Below are 25,812 nucleotides of genomic sequence, written 5' to 3' on the forward strand. Positions count from 1 at the left end.
ACGCCAGAACAATTCACGGCATCAAGGTAACCCACTCCATTCGTCCTTATTCTATCCACACAACACGTTTGTGTGGCGGCAGAGGAAAAACTGGCCCTCCCTGCGGCACGTACGGTCAGCTGCGCTGAAAGCAGGGAGAAAATAAAGGAAACCATGGCCTGCGCAGGGATCGCACGTGCGACCTTCGCGTTATAAGCACGACGCTCTAACCAACTGAGCTAGCACGCCAGAACAATTCACGGCATCAAGGTAACCCACACCATTCGTCCTTCTTCTATCCACACAACACGTTTGTGTGGGCGCCAGGGGAAAAACTGGCCCTCCCTGCGGCACGTACGGTCAGCTGCGCTGAGAGCAGGAAAAACAAAAGGAAACCATGGCCTGTGCAGGATCGCACGTACGATTTTCGCGTTATTAGCACGACACTCTAACCAACTGAGCTAGCAGGCCAGAACAATTCACGGCATCAAGTAACCCACTCCATTCGTCCTTCTTCTATCCACACAACAAATTTGTTTGGGCGGCAGGGAAAAACTGGCCCTCCCTGCGGCACGTACGGTCAGCTGCCCTGAGAGCAGGAGAAAAAAAGGAAACCATGGCCTGCGCAGGGATCGCACGTACGACCTTCGCGTTATTAGCACGACGCTCTAACCAACTGAGCTAGCAGGCCAGAACAATTCACCTCATCAAGGTAACCCACTCATTCGCCCTTCTTCTATCCACACAACATGTTTGTGTGGGCGGCAGGGGAAAAACTGGCCCTCCCTGCGGCACGTACGGTCAGCTGCGCTGAGAGCAGGAGAAAAAAAGGGAACAATGGCCTGCGCAGGGATCGCACGTACGACCTTCGCGTTATTAGCACGACACTCTAACCAACTGAGCTAGCACGCCAGAACAATTCACGGCATCAAGGTAACCCACTCCATTCGTCCTTCTTCTATCCACACAACACGTTTGTGCGGGCGGCAGAGGAAAAACTGGCCCTCCCTGCGGCACGTACGGTCAGCTGCGCTGAGAGCAGGGGTACAAAAAGGAAACAATGGCCTGTGCAGGGATCGCACGTACGACCTTCGCGTTATTAGCACGACGCTCTAACCAACTGAGCTAGCACGCCAGAACAATTCACGGCATCAAGGTAACCCACTCCATTCGTCCTTCTATCCACACAACACGTTTGTGTGCGCGGCAGAGGAAAAACTGGCGCTCCCCGCGGCACGCACGTTCAGCTGCGCTGAGAGCAGGAGAAAAAAAAGGAAACCATGGCCTGCGCAGGGATCGCACGTACGACCTTAGCGTTTAAGCACGATGCTATAACCAACTGAGCTAGAAGCCAGAACAAGTCACGGCATCAAGGTAAACCCACTCCATTCGTCTTCTTCTATCCACACAACACGTTTGTGTGGGCGGCAGAGGAAAAACTGGCCCTCCCTGCGGCACGTACGGTCAGCTGCGCTGAGAGCAGGAGCAAAAAAAAGGAAACCATGGCCTGTGCAGGGATCGCACGTACGACCTTCGCGTTATTAGCACGACACTCTAACCAACTGAGCTAGCACGCCAGAACAATTCACGGCATCAAGGTAACCCACTCCATTCGTCCTTATTCTATCCACACAACACGTTTGTGTGGGCGGCAGAGGAAAAACTGGCCCTCCCTGCGGCACGTACGGTCAGCTGCGCTGAAAGCAGGAGAAAAAAAGGAAACCATGGCCTGCGCAGGGATCGCACGTGCGACCTTCGCGTTATAAGCACGGACGCTCTAACCAACTGAGCTAGCACGCCAGAACAATTCACGGCATCAAGGTAACCCACATCATTCGTCCTTCTTCTATCCACACAACACGTTTGTGTGGGCGCCAGGGGAAAAACTGGCCCTCCCTGCGGCACGTACGGTCAGCTGCGCTGAGAGCAGGAAAAACAAAAGGAAACCATGGCCTGTGCAGGGATCGCACGTACGATTTTCGCGTTATTAGCACGACACTCTAACCAACTGAGCTAGCAGGCCAGAACAATTCACGGCATCAAGGTAACCCACTCCATTCGTCCTTCTTCTATCCACACAACAAATTTGTTTGGGCGGCAGGGGAAAAACTGGCCCTCCCTGCGGCACGTACGGTCAGCTGCCCTGAGAGCAGGAGAAAAAAAGGAAACCATGGCCTGCGCAGGGATCGCACGTACGACCTTCGCGTTATTAGCACGACGCTCTAACCAACTGAGCTAGCAGGCCAGAACAATTCACCTCATCAAGGTAACCCACTCCATTCGCCCTTCTTCTATCCACACAACATGTTTGTGTGGGCGGCAGGGGAAAAACTGGGCCTCCTGCGGCACGTACGGTCAGCTGCGCTGAGAGCAGGAGAAAAAAAGGGAACAATGGCCTGCGCAGGGATCGCACGTACGACCTTCGCGTTATTAGCACGACACTCTAACCAACTGAGCTAGCACGCCAGAAACAATTCACGGCATCAAGGTAACCACTCCATTCGTCCTTATATCCATTCAACACGTTTGTGTGGGCGGCAGAGGAAAAACTGGCCTCTCTCTGCGGCACGTACGGTCAGCTGCGCTGAGAGCAGGAGCAAAAAAAAAGGAAACCATGGCCTGTGCAGGGATCGCACGTACGACCTTCGCGTTATTAGCACGACACTCTAACCAACTGAGCTAGCACGCCAGAACAATTCACGGCATCAAGGTAACCCACTCCATTCGTCCTTATTCTATCACACAAAACGTTTGTGTGGGCGGCAGAGGAAAAACTGGCCCTCCTGCGGCACGTACGGTCAGCTGCGCTGAGAGCAGGAGAAAAAAAAGGAAACCATGGCCTGCGCAGGATCGCACGTGCGACCTTCGCGTTATAAGCACGATGCTCTAACCAACTGATCTAGCACGCCAGAACAATTCACGGCATCAAGGTAACCCACTCCATTCGTCCTTATTCTATCCACACAACACGTTTGTGTGGGCGGCAGAGGAAAAACTGGCCCTCCCTGCGGCACGTACGGTCAGCTGCGCTGTGAGCAGCAGAACAAAAAGGAAACCATGGCCTGTGCAGGGATCGCACGTACGACCTTCGCGTTATTAGCACGACACTCTAACCGACTGAGCTAGCACGCCAGAACAATTCACGGCATCAAGGTAACCCACTCCATTCGTCCTTCGTCTATCCACACAACACGTTTGTGTGGACGGCAGAGGAAAAACTGCCCTCCCTGCGCCACGTACGGTGAGCTGCGCTGAGAGCAGGAGAAAAAAAAAGGGAACCAAGGCCTGCGCAGGGATCGCACGTACGACCTTCGCGTTATAAGCACGACGCTCTAACCAACTGAGCTAGCAGGCCAGAACAATTCACGGCATCAAGGTAACCCCCCTCCATTCGTCCTTCTTCTATCCACAGAACACGTTTGTGTGGGCGGCAGGGGAAAAACTGGCCCTCCCTGCGGCACGTACGGTCAGCTGCGCTGAGAGCAGGAGAGAAAAACGGAAACCATGGCCTGCGCAGGGATCGCACGTACGACCTTTGCGTTATTAGCACGACGCTATAACCAACTGAGCTAGCACGCCAGAACAATTCACGGCATCAAGGTAACCCACTCCATTCGTCCTTCTTCTATCCACACAACACCTCTGTTTGGGCGGCAGGGGAAAAACTGGCCCTCCCTGCGGCACGTACGGTCAGCTGCGCTGAGAACAGGAGAAACAAAAGGAAACCATGGCCTGTGCAGGGATCGCACGTACGACCTTCGCGTTATCAGCCGGACGCTCTAACCAACTGAGCTAGCAGGCCATAACAATTCACGGCATCAAGGTAACCCACTCCATTCGTCCTTCTTCTATCCACACAACACGTTTGTGTGGGCGGCAGGGGAGAAACTGGCCCTCCCTGCGGCACGTACGGTCAGCTGCGCTGAGAGCAGGAGAAACAAAAGGAAACCATGGCCTGTGCAGGGATCGCACGTACGACCTTCGCGTTATTAGCACGACACTCTAACCAAATGAGCTAGCAGGCCAGAACAATTCACGGCATCAAGGTAACCCACTCCATTCGTCCTTCTATCCATTCAACACGTTTGTGTGGGCGGCAGAGGAAAAACTGGCCTCTCTCTCTCTGCGCCACGTACGGCCAGCTGCGCTGAGAGCAGGAAAAAAAAAGGGAACCATGGCCTGCGCAGGGATCGCACGTACGACCTTCGCGTTATTAGCACGACATTCTAACCAACTGAGCTAGCACGCCAGAACAATTCACGGCATCAAGGTAACCCACTCCATTCGTCCTCCGTCTATCCACACAACACGTTTGTGTGGGCGGCAGAGGAAAAACTGGGCCCTCCCTGCGGCACGTACGGTCAGCTGCGCTGAGAGCAGGACAAAAAAGGAAACCATGGCCTGCGCAGGGATCGCACGTACGACCTTCGCGTTATTAGCACGACACGCTAACCAACTGAGCATAGCACGCCAGAACAATTCACGGCATCAAGGTAAACCCACTCCATTCGTCCTTCTATCCACACAACACGTTTGAGTGGGCGCAGAGGAAAAGCTGGCCCTCCCTGCGGCACGTACGGTAAGCTGCGCTGAGAGCAGGAGAAAAAAAACGAAACCATGGCCTGCGCAGGGATCGCACGTACGACCTTCGCGTTATTAGCACGACGCTCTAACCAAGTGAGCTAGCAGGCCAGAACAGTTCACGGCATCAAGGTAACCCACTCCATTCGTCCTTCTATCCACACAACACGTTTGAGTGGGCGGCAGAGGAAAAACTTGCCCTCCCTGCGCCACGTACGGTCAGCTGCGCTGAGAGCAGGAGAAAAAAAAAAGGAAACCATGGCCTGGGCAGGGATCACACGTACGACCTTCACGTTATAAGCACGACGCTCTAACCAACTGAGCTAGCAGACCAGAACAATTCACGGCATCAAGGTAACCACTCCATTCGTCCTTCTTCTATCCACACAACACGTTTGTGTGGGCGGCAGGGGAAAAACTGGCCCTCTCTGCGGCACGTACGGTCAGCTGCGCTGGGAGCAGGAGAAAAAAAAGGAAACCATGGCCTGCGCAGGGATCGCACGGGCGACCTTCGCGTTATAAGCACAATGTTCTAACCAACTGAGCTAGCACGCCAGAACAATTCACGGCATCAAGGTAACCCACTCATCCACACAACACATTGTGTGTGTGTGGCAGAGGAAAAACTGGCCCTCCCTGCGGCACGTACGGTCAGCTGCGCTGAGAGCAGGCGAAAAAAAAAGGAAACCATGGCCTGCGCAGGGATCGCACGTACGACCTTCGCGTTATAAGCACGACGCTATAACCAACTGAGCTAGAAGCCAGAAAAATTCACGGCATCAAGGTAACCCACTCCATTCGTCCTTCTTCTATCCACACAACACGTTTGTGTGGGCGGCAGAGGAAAAACTCGCCCTCTGTGTGGCACGTACGGTCAGCTGCGCTGAGAGCAGGAGAAAAAAAGGAAACCATGGCCCGCGCAGGGATCGCACGTGCGAACTTCGCGTTATAAGCACGACGCTCTAACCAACTGAGCTAGCAGGCCAGAACAATTCACGGCATCAAGGTAACCCACTTCATTCGTCCTTCTTCTATCCACACAACACGTCTTTGTGTGGGCGGCAGCGGAAAAACTGGCCCTCCCTGCGGCACGTACGGTCAGCTGCGCTGAGAGCAGGAGATAAAAAAGGAACCATGTCCTTCCCAGGGATCGCACGTACGACCTTCGCGTTATTAGCACGACGCTATAACCAACTGAGCTAGCACGCCAGAACAATTCACGGCATCAAGGTAACCCACTCCATTCGTCCTTCTTCTATCCACACAACACGTTGTGCGGGCGGCAGAGGAAAAAACTGGCCCTCCCTGCGGCACGTACGGTCAGCTGCGCTGAGAGCAGGAGTAAAAAAAAGGAAACAATGGCCTGTGCAGGGATCGCACGTACGACCCTCGCGTTATTAGCACGACACTCTAACCGACTGAGCTAGCACGCCAGAACAATTCACGGCATCAAGGTAACCCACTCCATTCGTCCTTCTTCTATCCACACAACACGTTTGTGCGGGCGGCAGAGGAAAAACTGGCCTCTCTCTCTCTGCGCCACGTACGGCCAGCTGCGCTGAGAGCAGGAGAAAAAAAAAGGAAACCATGGCCTGCGCAGGGATCGCACGTACGACCTTCGCGTTATTAGCACGACGCTATAAACAACTGAGCTAGCACGCCAGAATAATTCACGGCATCAAGGTAACCCACTCCATTCGTCCTTATTCTATCCACACAACACGTTTGTGTGGGCGGCAGAGGAAAAACTGGCCCTCCCTGCGGCACGTACGGTCAGCTGCGCTGAGAGCAGGAGAAAAAAAAGGAAACCATGGGCCTGCGCAGGGATCGTACGTGCGACCTTCGCGTTATAAGCACGACGCTCTAACCAACTGAGCTAGCACGCCAGAACAATTCACGGCATCAAGGTAACCCACTCCATTCGTCCTTCTTCTATCCACACAACACGTTTGTGTGGGCGGCAGGGGAAAACTGGCCCTCCCTGCGGCACGTACGGTCAGCTGCGCTGAGAGCAGGAAAAACAAAAGGAAACCATGGCCTGTGCAGGATGGCACGTACGATTTTCGCGTTATTAGCACGACACTCTAACCAACTGAGCTAGCAGGCCAGAACAATTCACGGCATCAAGGTAACCCACTCCATTCGTCCTTCTTCTATCCACACAACAAATTTGTTTGGGCGGCAGGGGAAAAACTGGCCCTCCCTGCGGCACGTACGGTCAGCTGCCCTGAGAGCAGGAGAAAAAAAGGAAACCATGCCTGCGCAGGGATCGCACGTACGACCTTCGCGTTATTAGCACGACGCTCTAACCAACTGAGCTAGCAGGCCAGAACAATTCACCTCATCAAGGTAACCCACTCCATTCGCCCTTCTTCTATCCACACAACATGTTTGTGTGGGCGGCAGGGGAGAAACTGGGCCTCCCTGCGGCACGTACGGTCAGCTGCGCTGAGAGAGAGAGAAAAAAAAGGGAACAATGGCCTGCGCAGGGATCGCACGTACGACCTTTGCGTTATTAGCACGACGCTATAACCAACTGAGCTAGCACGCCAGAACAATTCACGGCATCAAGGTAACCCACTCCATTCGTGCTTATATCCATTCAACACGTTTGTGTGGGCGGCAGAGGAAAAACTGGCCTCTCTCTGCGGCACGTACGGTCAGCTGCGCTGAGAGCAGGAGCAAAAAAAAGGAAACCATGGCCTGTGCAGGGATCGCACGTACGACCTTCGCGTTATTAGCACGACACTCTAACCAACTGAGCTAGCACGCCAGAACAATTCACGGCATCAAGGTAACCCACTCCATTCGTCCTTATTCTATCCACACAAAACGTTTGTGTGGGCGGCAGAGGAAAATCTGGCCCTCCCTGCGGCACGTACGGTCAGCTGCGCTGAGAGCAGGAGAAAAAAAAGGAAACCATGGCCTGCGCAGGGATCGCACGTGCGACCTTCGCGTTATAAGCACGATGCTCTAACCAACTGATCTAGCACGCCAGAACAATTCACGGCATCAAGGTAACCCCACTCCATTCGTCCCTTATTCTATCCACACAACACGTTTGTGTGGGCGGCAGAGGAAAAACTGGCCCTCCCTGCGGCACGTACGGTCAGCTGCGCTGAGAGCAGCAGAACAAAAAGGAAACCATGGCCTGTGCAGGATCGCACGTACGACCTTCGCGTTATTAGCACGACACTCTAACCGACTGAGCTAGCACGCCAGAACAATTCACGGCATCAAGGTAACCCACTCCATTCGTCCTTCTTCTATCCACACAACACGTTTGTGTGGGCGGCAGAGGAAAAACTGGCCTCTCTCTGCGGCACGTACGGTCAGCTGCGCTGAGAGCAGGAGAGAAAAACGGAAACCATGGCCTGCGCAGGGATCGCACGTACGACCTTCGCGTTATTAGCACGACGCTATAACCAACTGAGCTAGCACGCCAGAACAATTCACGGCATCAAGGTAACCCACTCCATTCGTCCTTCGTCTATCCACACAACACGTTTGTGTGGGCGGCAGAGGAAAAACTGACCCTCCCTGCGCCACGTACGGTGAGCTGCGCTGAGAGCAGGAGAAAAAAAAGGGAACCAAGGCCTGCGCAGGGATCGCACGTACGACCTTTGCGTTATAAGCACGACGCTCTAACCAACTGAGCTAGGAGGCCAGAACAATTCACGGCATCAAGGTAACCCACTCCATTCGTCCTTCTTCTATCCACAGAACACGTAAAAAAAGGAAACCATGGCCTGCGCAGGGATCGCACGTACGAAATTCGCGTATAAGCACGACGCTCTAACCAACTGAGCTAGCAGGCCAGAACAATTCGCGGCATCAAGGTAACCAACTCCATTCGTCCTTCTTCTATCCACAGAACACGTTTGTGTGGGCGGCAGAGGAAAAACTGGCCCTCCCTGCGCCACGTACGGTGAGCTGCGCTGAGAGCAGGAGAAAAAAAAGGAAACCATGGCCTGCGCAGGGATCGCACGTACGACCTTCGCGTTATAAGCACGACGTTCTAACCAACTGAGCTAGCAGGCCAGAACAATTCACGGCATCAAGGTAACCCCCTCCTTCGTCCTTCTTCTATCCACAGAACACGTTTGTGTGGGCGGCAGGGGAAAAACTGGCCCTCCCTGCGGCACGTACGTTCAGCTGCGCTGAGAGCAGGAGAGAAAAACGGAAACCATGGCCTGCGCAGGGATCGCACGTACGACCTTTGCGTTATTAGCACGACGCTATAACCAACTGAGCTAGCACGCCAGAACAATTCACGGCATCAAGGTAACCCACTCCATTCGTCCTTCTTCTATCCACACAACACCTTTGTTTCGGCGGCAGGGGAAAAACTGGCCCTCCCTGCGGCACGTACGGTCAGCTGCGCTGAGAGCAGGAGAAACAAAAGGAAACCATGGCCTGTGCAGGGATCGCACGTACGACCTTCGCGTTATTAGCCCGACGCTCTAACCAACTGAGCTAGCAGGCCATAACAATTCACGGCATCAAGGTAACCCACTCCATTCGTCCTTCTTCTATCCACACAACACGTTTGTGTGGGCGGCAGGGGAGAAACTGGCCCTCCCTGCGGCACGTACGGTCAGCTGCGCTGAGAGCAGGAGAAACAAAAGGAAACCATGGCCTGTGCAGGGATCGCACGTACGACCTTCGCGTTATTAGCACGACACTCTAACCAAATGAGCTAGCAGGCCAGAACAATTCACGGCATCAAGGTAACCCACTCCATTCGTCCTTCTATCCATTCAACACGTTTGTGTGGGCGGCAGAGGAAAAACTGGCCCTCCCTGCGCCACGTACGGTCAGCTGCGCTGAGAGCAGCAGAAAAAAAGGAAACCATGGCCTGCGCAGGGATCGCACGTACGACCTTCGCGTTATTAGCACGACACGCTAACCAACTGAGCTAGCACGCCAGAACAATTCACGGCATCAAGGTAACCCACTCCATTCGTCCTTCTATCCACACAACACGTTTGAGTGGGCGGCAGAGGAAAAGCTGGCCCTCCCTGCGGCACGTACGGTAAGCTGCGCTGAGAGCAGGAGAAAAAAAACAAACCATGGCCTGCGCAGGGATCGCACGTACGACCTTCGCGTTATTAGCACGACGCTCTAACCAAGTGAGCTAGCAGGCCAGAACAGTTCACGGCATCAAGGTAACCCACTCCATTCGTCCTTCTATCCACACAACACGTTTGAGTGGGCGGCAGAGGAAAAACTGGCCCTCCCTGCGCCACGTACGGTCAGCTGCGCTGAGAGCAGGAGAAAAAAAAAGGAAACCATGGCCTGGGCAGGGATCACACGTACGACCTTCACGTTATAAGCACGACGCTCTAACCAACTGAGCTAGCAGACCAGAACAATTCACGGCATCAAGGTAACCCACTCCATTCGTCCTTCTTCTATCCACACAACACGTTTGTGTGGGCGGCAGGGGAAAAACTGGCCCTCCCTGCGGCACGTACGGTCAGCTGCGCTGGGAGCAGGAGAAAAAAAAGGAAACCATGGCCTGCGCAGGGATCGCACGGGCGACCTTCGCGTTATAAGCACAATGTTCTAACCAACTGAGCTAGCACGCCAGAACAATTCACGGCATCAAGGTAACCCACTCCATTCGTCCTTCTATCCACACAACACATTTTGTGGTGTGCGGCAGAGGAAAAACTGGCCCTCCCTGCGGCACGTACGGTCAGCTGCGCTGAGAGCAGGCGAAAAAAAAAGGAAACCATGGCCTGCGCAGGGATCGCACGTACGACCTTCGCGTTATAAGCACGACGCTATAACCAACTGAGCTAGAAGCCAGAAAAATTCACGGCATCAAGGTAACCCACTCCATTCGTCCTTCTTCTATCCACACAACACGTTTGTGTGGGCGGCAGAGGAAAAACTGGCCCTCTGTGTGGCACGTACGGTCAGCTGCGCTGAGAGCAGGAGAAAAAAAAGGAAACCATGGCCTGCGCAGGGATCGCACGTGCGAACTTCGCGTTATAAGCACGACGCTCTAACCAACTGAGCTAGCAGGCCAGAACAATTCACGGCATCAAGGTAACCCACTTCATTCGTCCTTCTTCTATCCACACAACACGTCTTTGTGTGGGCGGCAGCGGAAAAACTGGCCCTCCCTGCGGCACGTACGGTCAGCTGCGCTGAGAGCAGGAGATAAAAAAGGAAACCATGTCCTTCCCAGGGATCGCACGTACGACCTTCGCGTTATTAGCACGACGCTATAACCAACTGAGCTAGCACGCCAGAACAATTCACGGCATCAAGGTAACCCTCTCCATTCGTCCTTCTTCTATCCACACAACACGTTTGTGCGGGCGGCAGAGGAAAAACTGGCCCTCCCTGCGGCACGTACGGTCAGCTGCGCTGAGAGCAGGAGTAAAAAAAGGAAACAATGGCCTGTGCAGGGATCGCACGTACGACCCTCGCGTTATTAGCACGACACTCTAACCGACTGAGCTAGCACGCCAGAACAATTCACGGCATCAAGGTAACCCACTCCATTCGTCCTTCTTCTATCCACACAACACGTTTGTGTGGGCGGCAGAGGAAAAACTGGCCCTCCGTGTGGCACGTACGGTCAGCTGCGCTGAGAGCAGGAGAAAAAAAAGGAAACCATGGCCTGCGCAGGGATCGCACGTGCGAACTTCGCGTTATAAGCACGACGCTCTAACCAACTGAGCTAGCAGGCCAGAACAATTCACGGCATCAAGGTAACCCACTTCATTCGTCCTTCTTCTATCCACACAACACGTTTTTGTGTGGGCGGCAGCGGAAAAACTGGCCCTCCCTGCGGCACGTACGGTCAGCTGCGCTGAGAGCAGGAGATAAAAAAGGAAACCATGTCCTTCGCAGGGATCGCAGTACGACCTTCGCGTTATTAGCACGACGCTATAACCAACTGAGCTAGCACGCCAGAACAATTCACGGCATCAAGGTAACCCACTCCATTCGTCCTTCTATCCACACAACACATTTTGTGTGTGCGGCAGAGGAAAAACTGGCCCTCCTGCGGCACGTACGGTCAGCTGCGCTGAGAGCAGGCGAAAAAAAAAGGAAACCATGGCCTGCGCAGGGATCGCACGTACGACCTTCGCGTTATAAGCACGACGCTATAACCAACTGAGCTAGAAGCCAGAAAAATTCACGGCATCAAGGTAACCCACTCCATTCGTCCTTCTTCTATCCACACAACACGTTTGTGTGGGCGGCAGAGGAAAAACTGGCCCTCTGTGTGGCACGTACGGTCAGCTGCGCTGAGAGCAGGAGAAAAAAAAGGAAACCATGGCCTGCGCAGGGATCGCACGTGCGAACTTCGCGTTATAAGCACGACGCTCTAACCAACTGAGCTAGCAGGCCAGAACAATTCACGGCATCAAGGTAACCCACTTCATTCGTCCTTCTTCTATCCACACAACACGTCTTTGTGTGGGCGGCAGCGGAAAAACTGGCCCTCCCTGCGGCACGTACGGTCAGCTGCGCTGAGAGCAGGAGATAAAAAAGGAAACCATGTCCTTCCCAGGGATCGCACGTACGACCTTCGCGTTATTAGCACGACGCTATAACCAACTGAGCTAGCACGCCAGAACAATTCACGGCATCAAGGTAACCCACTCCATTCGTCCTTCTTCTATCCACACAACACGTTTGTGCGGGCGGCAGAGGAAAAACTGGCCCTCCCTGCGGCACGTACGGTCAGCTGCGCTGAGAGCAGGAGTAAAAAAAGGAAACAATGGCCTGTGCAGGGATCGCACGTACGACCCTCGCGTTATTAGCACGACACTCTAACCGACTGAGCTAGCACGCCAGAACAATTCACGGCATCAAGGTAACCCACTCCATTCGTCCTTCTTCTATCCACACAACACGTTTGTGTGGGCGGCAGAGGAAAAACTGGCCCTCCGTGTGGCACGTACGGTCAGCTGCGCTGAGAGCAGGAGAAAAAAAAGGAAACCATGGCCTGCGCAGGGATCGCACGTGCGAACTTCGCGTTATAAGCACGACGCTCTAACCAACTGAGCTAGCAGGCCAGAACAATTCACGGCATCAAGGTAACCCACTTCATTCGTCCTTCTTCTATCCACACAACACGTTTTTGTGTGGGCGGCAGCGGAAAAACTGGCCCTCCCTGCGGCACGTACGGTCAGCTGCGCTGAGAGCAGGAGATAAAAAAGGAAACCATGTCCTTCGCAGGGATCGCACGTACGACCTTCGCGTTATTAGCACGACGCTATAACCAACTGAGCTAGCACGCCAGAACAATTCACGGCATCAAGGTAACCCACTCCATTCGTCCTTCTATCCACACAACACATTTTGTGTGTGCGGCAGAGGAAAAACTGGCCCTCCCTGCGGCACGTACGGTCAGCTGCGCTGAGAGCAGGCGAAAAAAAAAGGAAACCATGGCCTGCGCAGGGATCGCACGTACGACCTTCGCGTTATAAGCACGACGCTATAACCAACTGAGCTAGAAGCCAGAAAAATTCACGGCATCAAGGTAACCCACTCCATTCGTCCTTCTTCTATCCACACAACACGTTTGTGTGGGCGGCAGAGGAAAAACTGGCCCTCTGTGTGGCACGTACGGTCAGCTGCGCTGAGAGCAGGAGAAAAAAAAGGAAACCATGGCCTGCGCAGGGATCGCACGTGCGAACTTCGCGTTATAAGCACGACGCTCTAACCAACTGAGCTAGCAGGCCAGAACAATTCACGGCATCAAGGTAACCCACTTCATTCGTCCTTCTTCTATCCACACAACACGTCTTTGTGTGGGCGGCAGCGGAAAAACTGGCCCTCCCTGCGGCACGTACGGTCAGCTGCGCTGAGAGCAGGAGATAAAAAAGGAAACCATGTCCTTCCCAGGGATCGCACGTACGACCTTCGCGTTATTAGCACGACGCTATAACCAACTGAGCTAGCACGCCAGAACAATTCACGGCATCAAGGTAACCCACTCCATTCGTCCTTCTTCTATCCACACAACACGTTTGTGCGGGCGGCAGAGGAAAAACTGGCCCTCCCTGCGGCACGTACGGTCAGCTGCGCTGAGAGCAGGAGTAAAAAAAGGAAACAATGGCCTGTGCAGGGATCGCACGTACGACCCTCGCGTTATTAGCACGACACTCTAACCGACTGAGCTAGCACGCCAGAACAATTCACGGCATCAAGGTAACCCACTCCATTCGTCCTTCTTCTATCCACACAACACGTTTGTGTGGGCGGCAGAGGAAAAACTGGCCCTCCGTGTGGCACGTACGGTCAGCTGCGCTGAGAGCAGGAGAAAAAAAAGGAAACCATGGCCTGCGCAGGGATCGCACGTGCGAACTTCGCGTTATAAGCACGACGCTCTAACCAACTGAGCTAGCAGGCCAGAACAATTCACGGCATCAAGGTAACCCACTTCATTCGTCCTTCTTCTATCCACACAACACGTTTTTGTGTGGGCGGCAGCGGAAAAACTGGCCCTCCCTGCGGCACGTACGGTCAGCTGCGCTGAGAGCAGGAGATAAAAAAGGAAACCATGTCCTTCGCAGGGATCGCACGTACGACCTTCGCGTTATTAGCACGACGCTATAACCAACTGAGCTAGCACGCCAGAACAATTCACGGCATCAAGGTAACCCACTCCATTCGTCCTTCTTCTATCCACACAACACGTTTGTGCGGGCGGCAGAGGAAAAACTGGCCCTCCCTGCGGCACGTACGGTCAGCTGCGCTGAGAGCAGGAGTACAAAAAGGAAACAATGGCCTGTGCAGGGATCGCACGTACGACCTTCGCGTTATTAGCACGACGCTCTAACCAACTGAGTTAGCACGCCAGAACAATTCACGGCATCAAGGTAACCCACTCCATTCGTCCTTCTATCCACACAACACGTTTGTGTGCGCGGCAGAGGAAAAACTGGCCCTCCCCGCGGCACGTACGTTCAGCTGCGCTGAGAGCAGGAGAAAAAAAAAGGAAACCATTGCCTGCGCAGGGATCGCACGTACGACCTTAGCGTTATAAGCACGATGCTATAACCAACTGAGCTAGAAGCCAGAACAATTCACGGCATCAAGGTAACCCACTCCATTCGTCCTTCTTCTATCCACACAACACGTTTGTGTGGGCGGCAGAGGAAAAACTGGCCCTCCCTGCGGCACGTACGGTCAGCTGTCAGCTGCGCTGAGAGCAGGAGCAAAAAAAAGGAAACCATGGCCTGTGCAGGGATCGCACGTACGACCTTCGCGTTATTAGCACGACACTCTAACCAACTGAGCTAGCACGCCAGAACAATTCACGGCATCAAGGTAACCCACTCCATTCGTCCTTATTCTATCCACACAACACGTTTGTGTGGGCGGCAGAGGAAAAACTCGCCCTCCCTGCGGCACGTACGGTCAGCTGCGCTGAGAGCAGGAGAAAAAAAAGGAAACCATGGCCTGCGCAGGGATCGCACGTGCGACCTTCGCGTTATAAGCACGACGCTCTAACCAACTGAGCTAGCACGCCAGAACAATTCACGGCATCAAGGTAACCCACTCCATTCGTCCTTCTTCTATCCACACAACACGTTTGTGTGGGCGGCAGGGGAAAAACTGGCCCTCCCTGCGGCACGTACGGTCAGCTGCGCTGAGAGCAGAAAAACAAAAGGAAACCATGGCCTGTGCAGGGATCGCACGTACGACCTTCGCGTTATTAGCACGACACTCTAACCAACTGAGCTAGCAGGCCAGAACAATTCACGGCATCAAGGTAACCCACTCCATTCGTCCTTCTTCTATCCACACAACACCTTTGTTTGGGCGGCAGGGGAAAAACTGGCCCTCCCTGCGGCACGTACGGTCAGCTGCCCTGAGAGCAGGAGAAAAAAAGGAAACCATGGCCTGCGCAGGGATCGCACGTACGACCTTCGCGTTATTAGCACGACGCTCCAACCAACTGAGTTAGCAGGCCAGAACAATTCACCTCATCAAGGTAACCCACTCCATTCGCCCTTCTTCTATCCACACAACATGTTTGTGTGGGCGGCAGGGGAAAAACTGGGCCTCCCTGCGGCACGTACGGTCAGCTGCGCTGAGAGCAGGAGAAAAAAACGGAAACCGTGGCCTGCGCAGGGATCGCACGTACGACCTTCGCGTTATTAGCACGACGCTATAACCAACTGAGCTAGCACGCCAGAACAATTCACTGCATCAAGGTAACCCACTCCTTTCGTCCTTCGTCTATCCACGCAACACGTTTGTGTGGGCGGCAGAGGAAAAACTGGTTCTCCATGCGCCACGTACGGTCAGCTGCGCTGAGAGCAGGAGAAAAAAAAGGAAACCGCGTTATTACCACCACGCTCTAACCAACTGAGCTAGCACGCCAGAACAATTCACGGCATGAAGGTAACCCACTCCATTCGTCCTTCTTCCATCCACACAACACGTTTGTGTGGGCGGCAGAGGAAAAACTGGTTCTCCCTGCGCCACGTACGGTCAGCTGCGCTGAGAGCAGGAGAAAAAAAAGAAAACCGCGTTATTAGCACGACGCTCTAACCAACTGAGCTAGCACGCCAGAACAATTCACGGCATGAAGGTAACCCACTCCATTCGTCCTTCGTCTATCCACACAACACGTTTGTGTGGGCGGCAGAGGAAAAACTGGCCCTCCCTGCGGCACGTACGGTCAGCTGCGCTGAGAGCAGCAGAAAAAAAGGAAACCATGGCCTGCGCAGGGATCGCATGTACGACCTTCGCGTTATTAGCACGACGCTCTAACCAACTGAGCTAGCACGCCAGAACAATTCACGGTATCAAGGTAACCCACTCCATTCGTCCCTCTTCTATCCACACAACACGTTTGTGTGGGCGGCAGAGGAAAAACTGGCCTCTCTCTCTCTGCGCCACGTACGGCCAGCTGCGCTGAGAGCAGGAGAAAAAAAAGGGAACCATGGCCTGCGCAGGGATCGCACGTACGACCTTCGCGTTATTAGCACGACACTCTAACCAACTGAGCTAGCACGCCAGAACAATTCACGGCATCAAGGTAACCCACTCCATTCGTCCTCCGTCTATCCACACAACACGTTTGTGTGGGCGGCAGAGGAAAAACTGGGCCCTCCCTGCGGCACGTACGGTCCGCTGCGCTGAGAGGAGCAGGAGGAAAAAAAGGAAACCATGGCCTGTGCAGGAATCGCACGTACGCCTTCGCGTTATTAGCACGACACTCTAATCAAACTGAGCTAGCACGCCAGAACAATTCACAGCATCAAGGTAACCCACTCCATTCGTCCTTCTTCTATCCACACAACACGTTTGTGTGGGCGGCAGAGGAAGAACTCTCCTCTCTCTGCGGCACGTACGGTCAGCTGCGCTGAGAGCAGGAGAAAAAAAGGAAACCATGGCCTGCGCAGGGATCGCACGTACGACCTTCGCGTTATTAGCATGACGCTATAACCAACTGAGCTATCGCGCCAGAACAATTCACGGCATGAAGGTAACCCACTCCATTCGTCCTTCTATGCAGGGATCGCACGTACGACCTTCGCGTTATTAGCACGACACTCTAACCAACTGAGCTAGCACGCCAGAACAATTCACGGCATCAAGGTAACCCACTCCTTTCGTCCTTCTATCCATTCAACAGGTTTGTGTGGGCGGCAGAGGAAAACTAGCCCTCCCTGCGCCACGTACGGTCAGCTGCGCTGAGAGCAGCAGAAAAAAAAGGAAACCATGGCCTGTGCAGGGATCGCACGTACAACCTTCGCGTTATTAGCACGACACGCTAACCAACTGAGCTAGCACGCCAGAACAATTCAGGGCATCAAGGTAACCCACTCCATTCGTCCTTCTATTCCATTCAACACGTTTGTGTGGGCGGCAGAGGAAAAAATGGCCCTCCCTGCGCCACGTACGGTGAGCTGCGCTGAGAGCAGGAGAAAAAAAAGGGAACCAAGGCCTGCGCAGGGATCGCACGTACGACCTTCGCGTTATAAGCACGACGCTCTAACCAACTGAGCTAGCAGGCAAGAACAATTCACGGCATCAAGGTAACCCACTCCATTCGTCCTTCTTCTATCCACAGAACACGTAAAAAAAGGAAACCATGGCCTGCGCAGGGATCGCACGTACGACCTTCGCGTTAAAAGCACGACGCTCTAACCAACTGAGCTAGCAGGCCAGAACAATTCATGGCATCAAGGTAACCAACTCCATTCGTCCTTCTTCTATCCACAGAACACGTTTGTGTGGGCGGCAGAGGAAAAACTGGCCCTCCCTGCGCCACGTACGGTGAGCTGCGCTGAGAGCAGGAGAAAAAAAAGGAAACCATGGCCTGCGCAGGGATCGCACGTACGACCTTCGCGTTATAAGCACGACGCTCTAACCAACTGAGCTAGCACGCCAGAACAATTCACGGCATCAAGGTAACCCACTCCATTCGTCCTTATTCTATCCACACAACACGTTTGTGTGGGCGGCAGAGGAAAAACTGGCCCTCCCTGCGGCACGTACGGTCAGCTGCGCTGAGAGCAGGAGAACAAAAAGGAAACCATGGCCTGCGCAGGGATCGCACGTACGACCTTCGCGTTATTAGCACGACGCTCTAACCAACTGAGCTAGCAGGGCAGAACAATTCACGGCATCAAGGAAACCCACTCCATTCGTCCTTCTTCTATCCACACAACACGTTTGTGTGGGCGGCAGAGGAAAAACTGGCATCTCTCTGCGGCACGTACGGTCAGCTGCGCTGAGAGCAGGAGCAAAAAAAAAGGAAACCATGGCCTGTGCAGGGATCGCACGTACGACCTTCGCGTTATTAGCACGACACTCTAACCAACTGAGCTAGCACGCCAGAACAATTCACGGCATCAAGGTAACCCACTCCATTCGTCCTTATTCTATCCACACAAAACGTTTGTGTGGGCGGCAGAGGAAAAACTGGCCCTCCCTGCGGCACGTACGGTCAGCTGCGCTGAGAGCAGGAGAAAAAAAAGGAAACCATGGCCTGCGCAGGGATTGCACGTGCGACCTTTGCGTTATAAGCACGATGCTCTAACCAACTGATCTAGCACGCCAGAACAATTCACGGCATCAAGGTAACCCACTCCATTCGTCCTTATTCTATCCACACAACACGTTTGTGTGGGCGGCAGAGGAAAAACTGGCCCTCCCTGCGGCACGTACGGTCAGCTGCGCTGAGAGCAGCAGAACAAAAAGGAAACCATGGCCTGTGCAGGGATCGCACGTACGACCTTCGCGTTATTAGCACGACACTCTAACCGACTGAGCTAGCACGCCAGAACAATTCACGGCATCAAGGTAACCCACTCCATTCGTCCTTCGTCTATCCACACAACACGTTTGTGTGGGCGGCAGAGGAAAAACTGGCCCTCCCTGCGCCACGTACGGTGAGCTGCGCTAAGAGCAGGAGAAAAAAAAGGGAACCAAGGCCTGCGCAGGGATCGCACGTACGACCTTCTCGTTATAAGCACGACGCTCTAACCAACTGAGCTAGGAGGCCAGAACAATTCACGGCATCAAGGTAGCCCACTCCATTCGTCCTTCTTCTATCCACAGAACACGTAAAAAAAGGAAACCATGGCCTGCGCAGGGATCGCACGTACGAAATTCGCGTTATAAGCACGACGCTCTAACCAACTGAGCTAGCAGGCCAGAACAATTCGCGGCATCAAGGTAACCAACTCCATTCGTCCTTCTTCTATCCACAGAACACGTTTGTGTGGGCGGCAGAGGAAAAACTGGCCCTCCCTGCGCCACGTACGGTGAGCTGCGCTGAGAGCAGGAGAAAAAAAAGGAAACCATGGCCTGCGCAGGGATCGCACGTACGACCTTCGCGTTATAAGCCCGACGCTCTAACCAACTGAGCTAGCAGGCCATAACAATTCACGGCATCAAGGTAACCCACTCCATTCGTCCTTCTTCTATCCACACAACACCTTTGTTTGGGCGGCAGGGGAAAAACTGGCCCTCCCTGCGGCACGTACGGTCAGCTGCGCTGAGAGCAGGAGAAACAAAAGGAAACCATGGCCTGTGCAGGGATCGCACGTACGACCTTCGCGTTATTAGCCCGACGCTCTAACCAACTGAGCTAGCAGGCCATAACAATTCACGGCATCAAGGTAACCCACTCCATTCGTCCTTCTTCTATCCACACAACACCTTTGTTTGGGCGGCAGGGGAAAAACTGGCCCTCCCTGCGGCACGTACGGTCAGCTGCGCTGAGAGCAGGAGAAACAAAAGGAAACCATGGCCTGTGCAGGGATCGCACGTACGACCTTCGCGTTATTAGCACGACACTCTAACCAACTGAGCTAGCAGGCCAGAACAATTCACGGCATCAAGGTAACCCACTCCATTCGTCCTTCTATCCATTCAACACGTTTGTGTGGGCGGCAGAGGAAAAACTGGCATCTCTCTGCGGCACGTACGGTCAGCTGCGCTGAGAGCAGGAGCAAAAAAAAAGGAAACCATGGCCTGTGCAGGGATCGCACGTACGACCTTCGCGTTATTAGCACGACACTCTAACCAACTGAGCTAGCACGCCAGAACAATTCACGGCATCAAGGTAACCCACTCCATTCGTCCTTATTCTATCCACACAAAACGTTTGTGTGGGCGGCAGAGGAAAAACTGGCCCTCCCTGCGGCACGTACGGTCAGCTGCGCTGAGAGCAGGAGAAAAAAAAGGAAACCATGGCCTGCGCAGGGATTGCACGTGCGACCTTCGCGTTATAAGCACGATGCTCTAACCAACTGATCTAGCACGCCAGAACAATTCACGGCATCAAGGTAACCCACTCCATTCGTCCTTATTCTATCTACACAACACGTTTGTGTGGGCGGCAGAGGAAAAACTGGCCCTCTGTGTGGCACGTACGGTCAGCTGCGCTGAGAGCAGCAGAACAAAAAGGAAACCATGGCCTGTGCAGGGATCGCACGTACGACCTTCGCGTTATTAGCACGACACTCTAACCGACTGAGCTAGCACGCCAGAACAATTCACGGCATCAAGGTAACCCACTCCATTCGTCCTTCGTCTATCCACACAACACGTTTGTGTGGGCGGCAGAGGAAAAACTGGCCCTCCCTGCGCCACGTACGGTGAGCTGCGCTAAGAGCAGGAGAAAAAAAAGGGAACCAAGGCCTGCGCAGGGATCGCACGTACGACCTTCTCGTTATAAGCACGACGCTCTAACCAACTGAGCTAGGAGGCCAGAACAATTCACGGCATCAAGGTAGCCCACTCCATTCGTCCTTCTTCTATCCACAGAACACGTAAAAAAAGGAAACCATGGCCTGCGCAGGGATCGCACGTACGAAATTCGCGTTATAAGCACGACGCTCTAACCAACTGAGCTAGCAGGCCAGAACAATTCGCGGCATCAAGGTAACCAACTCCATTCGTCCTTCTTCTATCCACAGAACACGTTTGTGTGGGCGGCAGAGGAAAAACTGGCCCTCCCTGCGCCACGTACGGTGAGCTGCGCTGAGAGCAGGAGAAAAAAAAGGAAACCATGGCCTGCGCAGGGATCGCACGTACGACCTTCGCGTTATAAGCCCGACGCTCTAACCAACTGAGCTAGCAGGCCATAACAATTCACGGCATCAAGGTAACCCACTCCATTCGTCCTTCTTCTATCCACACAACACCTTTGTTTGGGCGGCAGGGGAAAAACTGGCCCTCCCTGCGGCACGTACGGTCAGCTGCGCTGAGAGCAGGAGAAACAAAAGGAAACCATGGCCTGTGCAGGGATCGCACGTACGACCTTCGCGTTATTAGCCCGACGCTCTAACCAACTGAGCTAGCAGGCCATAACAATTCACGGCATCAAGGTAACCCACTCCATTCGTCCTTCTTCTATCCACACAACACCTTTGTTTGGGCGGCAGGGGAAAAACTGGCCCTCCCTGCGGCACGTACGGTCAGCTGCGCTGAGAGCAGGAGAAACAAAAGGAAACCATGGCCTGTGCAGGGATCGCACGTACGACCTTCGCGTTATTAGCACGACACTCTAACCAACTGAGCTAGCAGGCCAGAACAATTCACGGCATCAAGGTAACCCACTCCATTCGTCCTTCTATCCATTCAACACGTTTGTGTGGGCGGCAGAGGAAAAACTGGCCTCTCTCTGCGGCACGTACGGTCAGCTGCGCTGAGAGCAGGAGAGAAAAACGGAAACCATGGCCTGCGCAGGGATCGCACGTACGACCTTCGCGTTATTAGCACGACGCTATAACCAACTGAGCTAGCACGCCAGAACAATTCACGGCATCAAGGTAACCCACTCCATTCGTCCTTCGTCTATCCACACAACACGTTTGTGTGGGCGGCAGAGGAAAAACTGGCCCTCCCTGCGCCACGTACGGTGAGCTGCGCTGAGAGCAGGAGAAAAAAAAGGGAACCAAGGCCTGCGCAGGGATCGCACGTACGACCTTCGCGTTATAAGCACGACGCTCTAACCAACTGAGCTAGGAGGCCAGAACAATTCACGGCATCAAGGTAACCCACTCCATTCGTCCTTCTTCTATCCACAGAACACGTAAAAAAAGGAAACCATGGCCTGCGCAGGGATCGCACGTACGAAATTCGCGTTATAAGCACGACGCTCTAACCAACTGAGCTAGCAGGCCAGAACAATTCGCGGCATCAAGGTAACCAACTCCATTCGTCCTTCTTCTATCCACAGAACACGTTTGTGTGGGCAGCAGAGGAAAAACTGGCCCTCCCTGCGGCACGTACGGTCAGCTGCGCTGAGAGCAGGAGAAACAAAAGGAAACCATGGCCTGTGCAGGGATCGCACGTACGACCTTCGCGTTATTAGCCCGACGCTCTAACCAACTGAGCTAGCAGGCCATAACAATTCACGGCATCAAGGTAACCCACTCCATTCGTCCTTCTTCTATCCACACAACACGTTTGTGTGGGCGGCAGGGGAGAAACTGGCCCTCCCTGCGGCACGTACGGTCAGCTGCGCTGAGAGCAGGAGAAACAAAAGGAAACCATGGCCTGTGCAGGGATCGCACGTACGACCTTCGCGTTATTAGCACGACACTCTAACCAAATGAGCTAGCAGGCCAGAACAATTCACGGCATCAAGGTAACCCACTCCATTCGTCCTTCTATCCATTCAACACGTTTGTGTGGGCGGCAGAGGAAAAACTGGCCCTCCCTGCGCCACGTACGGTCAGCTGCGCTGAGAGCAGCAGAAAAAAAGGAAACCATGGCCTGCGCAGGGATCGCACGTACGACCTTCGCGTTATTAGCACGACACGCTAACCAACTGAGCTAGCACGCCAGAACAATTCACGGCATCAAGGTAACCCACTCCATTCGTCCTTCTATCCACACAACACGTTTGAGTGGGCGGCAGAGGAAAAGCTGGCCCTCCCTGCGGCACGTACGGTAAGCTGCGCTGAGAGCAGGAGAAAAAAAACGAAACCATGGCCTGCGCAGGGATCGCACGTACGACCTTCGCGTTATTAGCACGACGCTCTAACCAAGTGAGCTAGCAGGCCAGAACAGTTCACGGCATCAAGGTAACCCACTCCATTCGTCCTTCTTCTATCCACACAACACGTTTGTGTGGGCGGCAGAGGAAAAACTGGCCCTCCCTGCGCCACGTACGGTCAGCTGCGCTGAGAGCAGGAGAAAAAAAAAGGAAACCATGGCCTGGGCAGGGATCACACGTACGACCTTCACGTTATAAGCACGACGCTCTAACCAACTGAGCTAGCAGACCAGAACAATTCACGGCATCAAGGTAACCCACTCCATTCGTCCTTCTTCTATCCACACAACACGTTTGTGTGGGCGGCAGGGGAAAAACTGGCCCTCCCTGCTGCACGTACGGTCAGCTGCGCTGGGAGCAGGAGAAAAAAAAGGAAACCATGGCCTGCGCAGGGATCGCACGGGCGACCTTCGCGTTATAAGCACAATGTTCTAACCAACTGAGCTAGCACGCCAGAACAATTCACGGCATCAAGGTAACCCACTCCATTCGTCCTTCTATCCACACAACACATTTTGTGTGTGCGGCAGAGGAAAAACTGGCCCTCCCTGCGCCACGTACGGTCAGCTGCGCTGAGAGCAGGCGAAAAAAAAAGGAAACCATGGCCTGCGCAGGGATCGCACGTACGACCTTCGCGTTATAAGCACGACGCTATAACCAACTGAGCTAGAAGCCAGAAAAATTCACGGCATCAAGGTAACCCACTCCATTCGTCCTTCTTCTATCCACACAACACGTTTGTGTGGGCGGCAGAGGAAAAACTGGCCCTCTGTGTGGCACGTACGGTCAGCTGCGCTGAGAGCAGGAGAAAAAAAAGGAAACCATGGCCTGCGCAGGGATCGCACGTGCGAACTTCGCGTTATAAGCACGACGCTCTAACCAACTGAGCTAGCAGGCCAGAACAATTCACGGCATCAAGGTAACCCACTTCATTCGTCCTTCTTCTATCCACACAACACGTCTTTGTGTGGGCGGCAGCGGAAAAACTGGCCCTCCCTGCGGCACGTACGGTCAGCTGCGCTGAGAGCAGGAGATAAAAAAGGAAACCATGTCCTTCCCAGGGATCGCACGTACGACCTTCGCGTTATTAGCACGACGCTATAACCAACTGAGCTAGCACGCCAGAACAATTCACGGCATCAAGGTAACCCACTCCATTCGTCCTTCTTCTATCCACACAACACGTTTGTGCGGGCGGCAGAGGAAAAACTGGCCCTCCCTGCGGCACGTACGGTCAGCTGCGCTGAGAGCAGGAGTAAAAAAAGGAAACAATGGCCTGCGCAGGGATCGCACGTGCGAACTTCGCGTTATAAGCACGACGCTCTAACCAACTGAGCTAGCAGGCCAGAACAATTCACGGCATCAAGGTAACCCACTTCATTCGTCCTTCTTCTATCCACACAACACGTCTTTGTGTGGGCGGCAGCGGAAAAACTGGCCCTCCCTGCGGCACGTACGGTCAGCTGCGCTGAGAGCAGGAGATAAAAAAGGAAACCATGTCCTTCCCAGGATCGCACGTGCGAACTTCGCGTTATAAGCACGACGCTATAACCAACTGAGCTAGAAGCAGAAAAATTCACGGCATCAAGGTAACCCACTCCATTCGTCCTTCTTCTATCCACACAACACGTTTGTGTGGGCGGCAGAGGAAAAACTGGCCCTCTGTGTGGCACGTACGGTCAGCTGCGCTGAGAGCAGGAGAAAAAAAAGGAAACCATGGCCTGCGCAGGATCGCACGTGCGAACTTCGCGTTATAAGCACGACGCTCTAACCAACTGAGCTAGCAGGCCAGAACAATTCACGGCATCAAGGTAACCCACTTCATTCGTCCTTCTTCTATCCACACAACACGTCTTTGTGTGGGCGGCAGCGGAAAAACTGGCCCTCCCTGCGGCACGTACGGTCAGCTGCGCTGAGAGCAGGAGAAAAAAAAGGAAACCATGGCCTGCGCAGGGATCGCACGTACGACCTTCGCGTTATTAGCACGACACGCTAACCAACTGAGCTAGCACGCCAGAACAATTCACGGCATCAAGGTAAACCACTCCATTCGTCCTTCTATCCATTCAACACGTTTGTGTGGGCGGCAGAGTAAAACTAGCCCTCCCTGCGCCACGTACGGTCAGCTGCGCTGAGAGCAGCAGAAAAAAAAGAAAACCATGGCCTGCGCAGGGATCGCACGTACGACCTTCGCGTTATTAGCACGACACTCTAACCAACTGAGGCAGCACGCCAGAACAATTCACGGCATCAAGGTAACCCACTCCATTCGTCCTTCTATCCACACAACACGTTTGAGTGGGCGGCAGAGGAAAAGCTGGCCCTCCCTGCGGCACGTACGGTAAGCTGCGCTGAGAGCAGGAGAAAAAAAACGAAACCATGGCCTGCGCAGGGATCGCACGTACGACCTTCGCGTTATTAGCACGACGCTATAAACAACTGAGCTAGCACGCCAGAACAATTCACGGCATCAAGGTAACCCACTCCATTCGTCCTTATTCTATCCACGCAACACGTTTGTGTGGGCGGCAGAGGAAAAACTGGCCCTCCCTGCGGCACGTACGGTCAGCTGCGCTGAGAGCAGGAGAAAAAAAAGGAAACCATGGCCTGCGCAGGGATCGTACGTGCGACCTTCGCGTTATAAGCACGACGCTCTAACCAACTGAGCTAGCACGCCAGAACAATTCACGGCATCAAGGTAACCCACTCCATTCGTCCTTCTTCTATCCACACAACACGTTTGT

At 53.8% G+C, this 25,812-nt stretch overlaps 23 non-coding genes across 23 annotated transcripts; all 23 read right to left on the reverse strand.

The window, feature by feature from the left end:
- Window positions 1–154: 154 nt before the first annotated feature.
- On the reverse strand, window positions 155–228 carry TRNAI-UAU (transfer RNA isoleucine (anticodon UAU)). The gene has a single exon. It is a non-coding gene; the product is annotated as a tRNA-Ile (tRNA).
- A 3,032-nt stretch (window positions 229–3,260) lies between these two features.
- On the reverse strand, window positions 3,261–3,334 carry TRNAI-UAU (transfer RNA isoleucine (anticodon UAU)). The gene has a single exon. It is a non-coding gene; the product is annotated as a tRNA-Ile (tRNA).
- A 2,137-nt stretch (window positions 3,335–5,471) lies between these two features.
- Window positions 5,472–5,545, reverse strand: TRNAI-UAU (transfer RNA isoleucine (anticodon UAU)). Its single transcript has one exon. It is a non-coding gene; the product is annotated as a tRNA-Ile (tRNA).
- An 827-nt stretch (window positions 5,546–6,372) lies between these two features.
- TRNAI-UAU (transfer RNA isoleucine (anticodon UAU)) lies at window positions 6,373–6,446 on the reverse strand. The gene has a single exon. It is a non-coding gene; the product is annotated as a tRNA-Ile (tRNA).
- A 2,081-nt stretch (window positions 6,447–8,527) lies between these two features.
- On the reverse strand, window positions 8,528–8,601 carry TRNAI-UAU (transfer RNA isoleucine (anticodon UAU)). Its single transcript has one exon. It is a non-coding gene; the product is annotated as a tRNA-Ile (tRNA).
- Window positions 8,602–10,522: 1,921 nt separating this feature from the next.
- On the reverse strand, window positions 10,523–10,596 carry TRNAI-UAU (transfer RNA isoleucine (anticodon UAU)). Its single transcript has one exon. It is a non-coding gene; the product is annotated as a tRNA-Ile (tRNA).
- A 597-nt stretch (window positions 10,597–11,193) lies between these two features.
- TRNAI-UAU (transfer RNA isoleucine (anticodon UAU)) lies at window positions 11,194–11,267 on the reverse strand. The gene has a single exon. It is a non-coding gene; the product is annotated as a tRNA-Ile (tRNA).
- A 593-nt stretch (window positions 11,268–11,860) lies between these two features.
- Window positions 11,861–11,934, reverse strand: TRNAI-UAU (transfer RNA isoleucine (anticodon UAU)). The gene has a single exon. It is a non-coding gene; the product is annotated as a tRNA-Ile (tRNA).
- Window positions 11,935–12,531: 597 nt separating this feature from the next.
- TRNAI-UAU (transfer RNA isoleucine (anticodon UAU)) lies at window positions 12,532–12,605 on the reverse strand. The gene has a single exon. It is a non-coding gene; the product is annotated as a tRNA-Ile (tRNA).
- Window positions 12,606–13,200: 595 nt separating this feature from the next.
- Window positions 13,201–13,274, reverse strand: TRNAI-UAU (transfer RNA isoleucine (anticodon UAU)). Its single transcript has one exon. It is a non-coding gene; the product is annotated as a tRNA-Ile (tRNA).
- Window positions 13,275–13,871: 597 nt separating this feature from the next.
- TRNAI-UAU (transfer RNA isoleucine (anticodon UAU)) lies at window positions 13,872–13,945 on the reverse strand. The gene has a single exon. It is a non-coding gene; the product is annotated as a tRNA-Ile (tRNA).
- Window positions 13,946–14,993: 1,048 nt separating this feature from the next.
- On the reverse strand, window positions 14,994–15,067 carry TRNAI-UAU (transfer RNA isoleucine (anticodon UAU)). The gene has a single exon. It is a non-coding gene; the product is annotated as a tRNA-Ile (tRNA).
- A 2,426-nt stretch (window positions 15,068–17,493) lies between these two features.
- TRNAI-UAU (transfer RNA isoleucine (anticodon UAU)) lies at window positions 17,494–17,567 on the reverse strand. The gene has a single exon. It is a non-coding gene; the product is annotated as a tRNA-Ile (tRNA).
- A 78-nt stretch (window positions 17,568–17,645) lies between these two features.
- TRNAK-UUU (transfer RNA lysine (anticodon UUU)) lies at window positions 17,646–17,719 on the reverse strand. Its single transcript has one exon. It is a non-coding gene; the product is annotated as a tRNA-Lys (tRNA).
- Window positions 17,720–17,868: 149 nt separating this feature from the next.
- On the reverse strand, window positions 17,869–17,942 carry TRNAI-UAU (transfer RNA isoleucine (anticodon UAU)). The gene has a single exon. It is a non-coding gene; the product is annotated as a tRNA-Ile (tRNA).
- A 1,196-nt stretch (window positions 17,943–19,138) lies between these two features.
- On the reverse strand, window positions 19,139–19,212 carry TRNAI-UAU (transfer RNA isoleucine (anticodon UAU)). The gene has a single exon. It is a non-coding gene; the product is annotated as a tRNA-Ile (tRNA).
- A 149-nt stretch (window positions 19,213–19,361) lies between these two features.
- TRNAI-UAU (transfer RNA isoleucine (anticodon UAU)) lies at window positions 19,362–19,435 on the reverse strand. Its single transcript has one exon. It is a non-coding gene; the product is annotated as a tRNA-Ile (tRNA).
- A 1,416-nt stretch (window positions 19,436–20,851) lies between these two features.
- On the reverse strand, window positions 20,852–20,925 carry TRNAI-UAU (transfer RNA isoleucine (anticodon UAU)). The gene has a single exon. It is a non-coding gene; the product is annotated as a tRNA-Ile (tRNA).
- A 149-nt stretch (window positions 20,926–21,074) lies between these two features.
- TRNAI-UAU (transfer RNA isoleucine (anticodon UAU)) lies at window positions 21,075–21,148 on the reverse strand. Its single transcript has one exon. It is a non-coding gene; the product is annotated as a tRNA-Ile (tRNA).
- Window positions 21,149–22,116: 968 nt separating this feature from the next.
- Window positions 22,117–22,190, reverse strand: TRNAI-UAU (transfer RNA isoleucine (anticodon UAU)). Its single transcript has one exon. It is a non-coding gene; the product is annotated as a tRNA-Ile (tRNA).
- Window positions 22,191–23,892: 1,702 nt separating this feature from the next.
- TRNAI-UAU (transfer RNA isoleucine (anticodon UAU)) lies at window positions 23,893–23,966 on the reverse strand. Its single transcript has one exon. It is a non-coding gene; the product is annotated as a tRNA-Ile (tRNA).
- A 374-nt stretch (window positions 23,967–24,340) lies between these two features.
- On the reverse strand, window positions 24,341–24,414 carry TRNAI-UAU (transfer RNA isoleucine (anticodon UAU)). The gene has a single exon. It is a non-coding gene; the product is annotated as a tRNA-Ile (tRNA).
- A 1,257-nt stretch (window positions 24,415–25,671) lies between these two features.
- On the reverse strand, window positions 25,672–25,745 carry TRNAI-UAU (transfer RNA isoleucine (anticodon UAU)). Its single transcript has one exon. It is a non-coding gene; the product is annotated as a tRNA-Ile (tRNA).
- Window positions 25,746–25,812: the final 67 nt, after the last annotated feature.

Source organism: Amblyomma americanum, unplaced genomic scaffold (genome assembly GCF_052857255.1).
Source record: "Amblyomma americanum isolate KBUSLIRL-KWMA unplaced genomic scaffold, ASM5285725v1 scaffold_58, whole genome shotgun sequence".
NCBI lineage: Eukaryota > Metazoa > Arthropoda > Arachnida > Ixodida > Ixodidae > Amblyomma > Amblyomma americanum.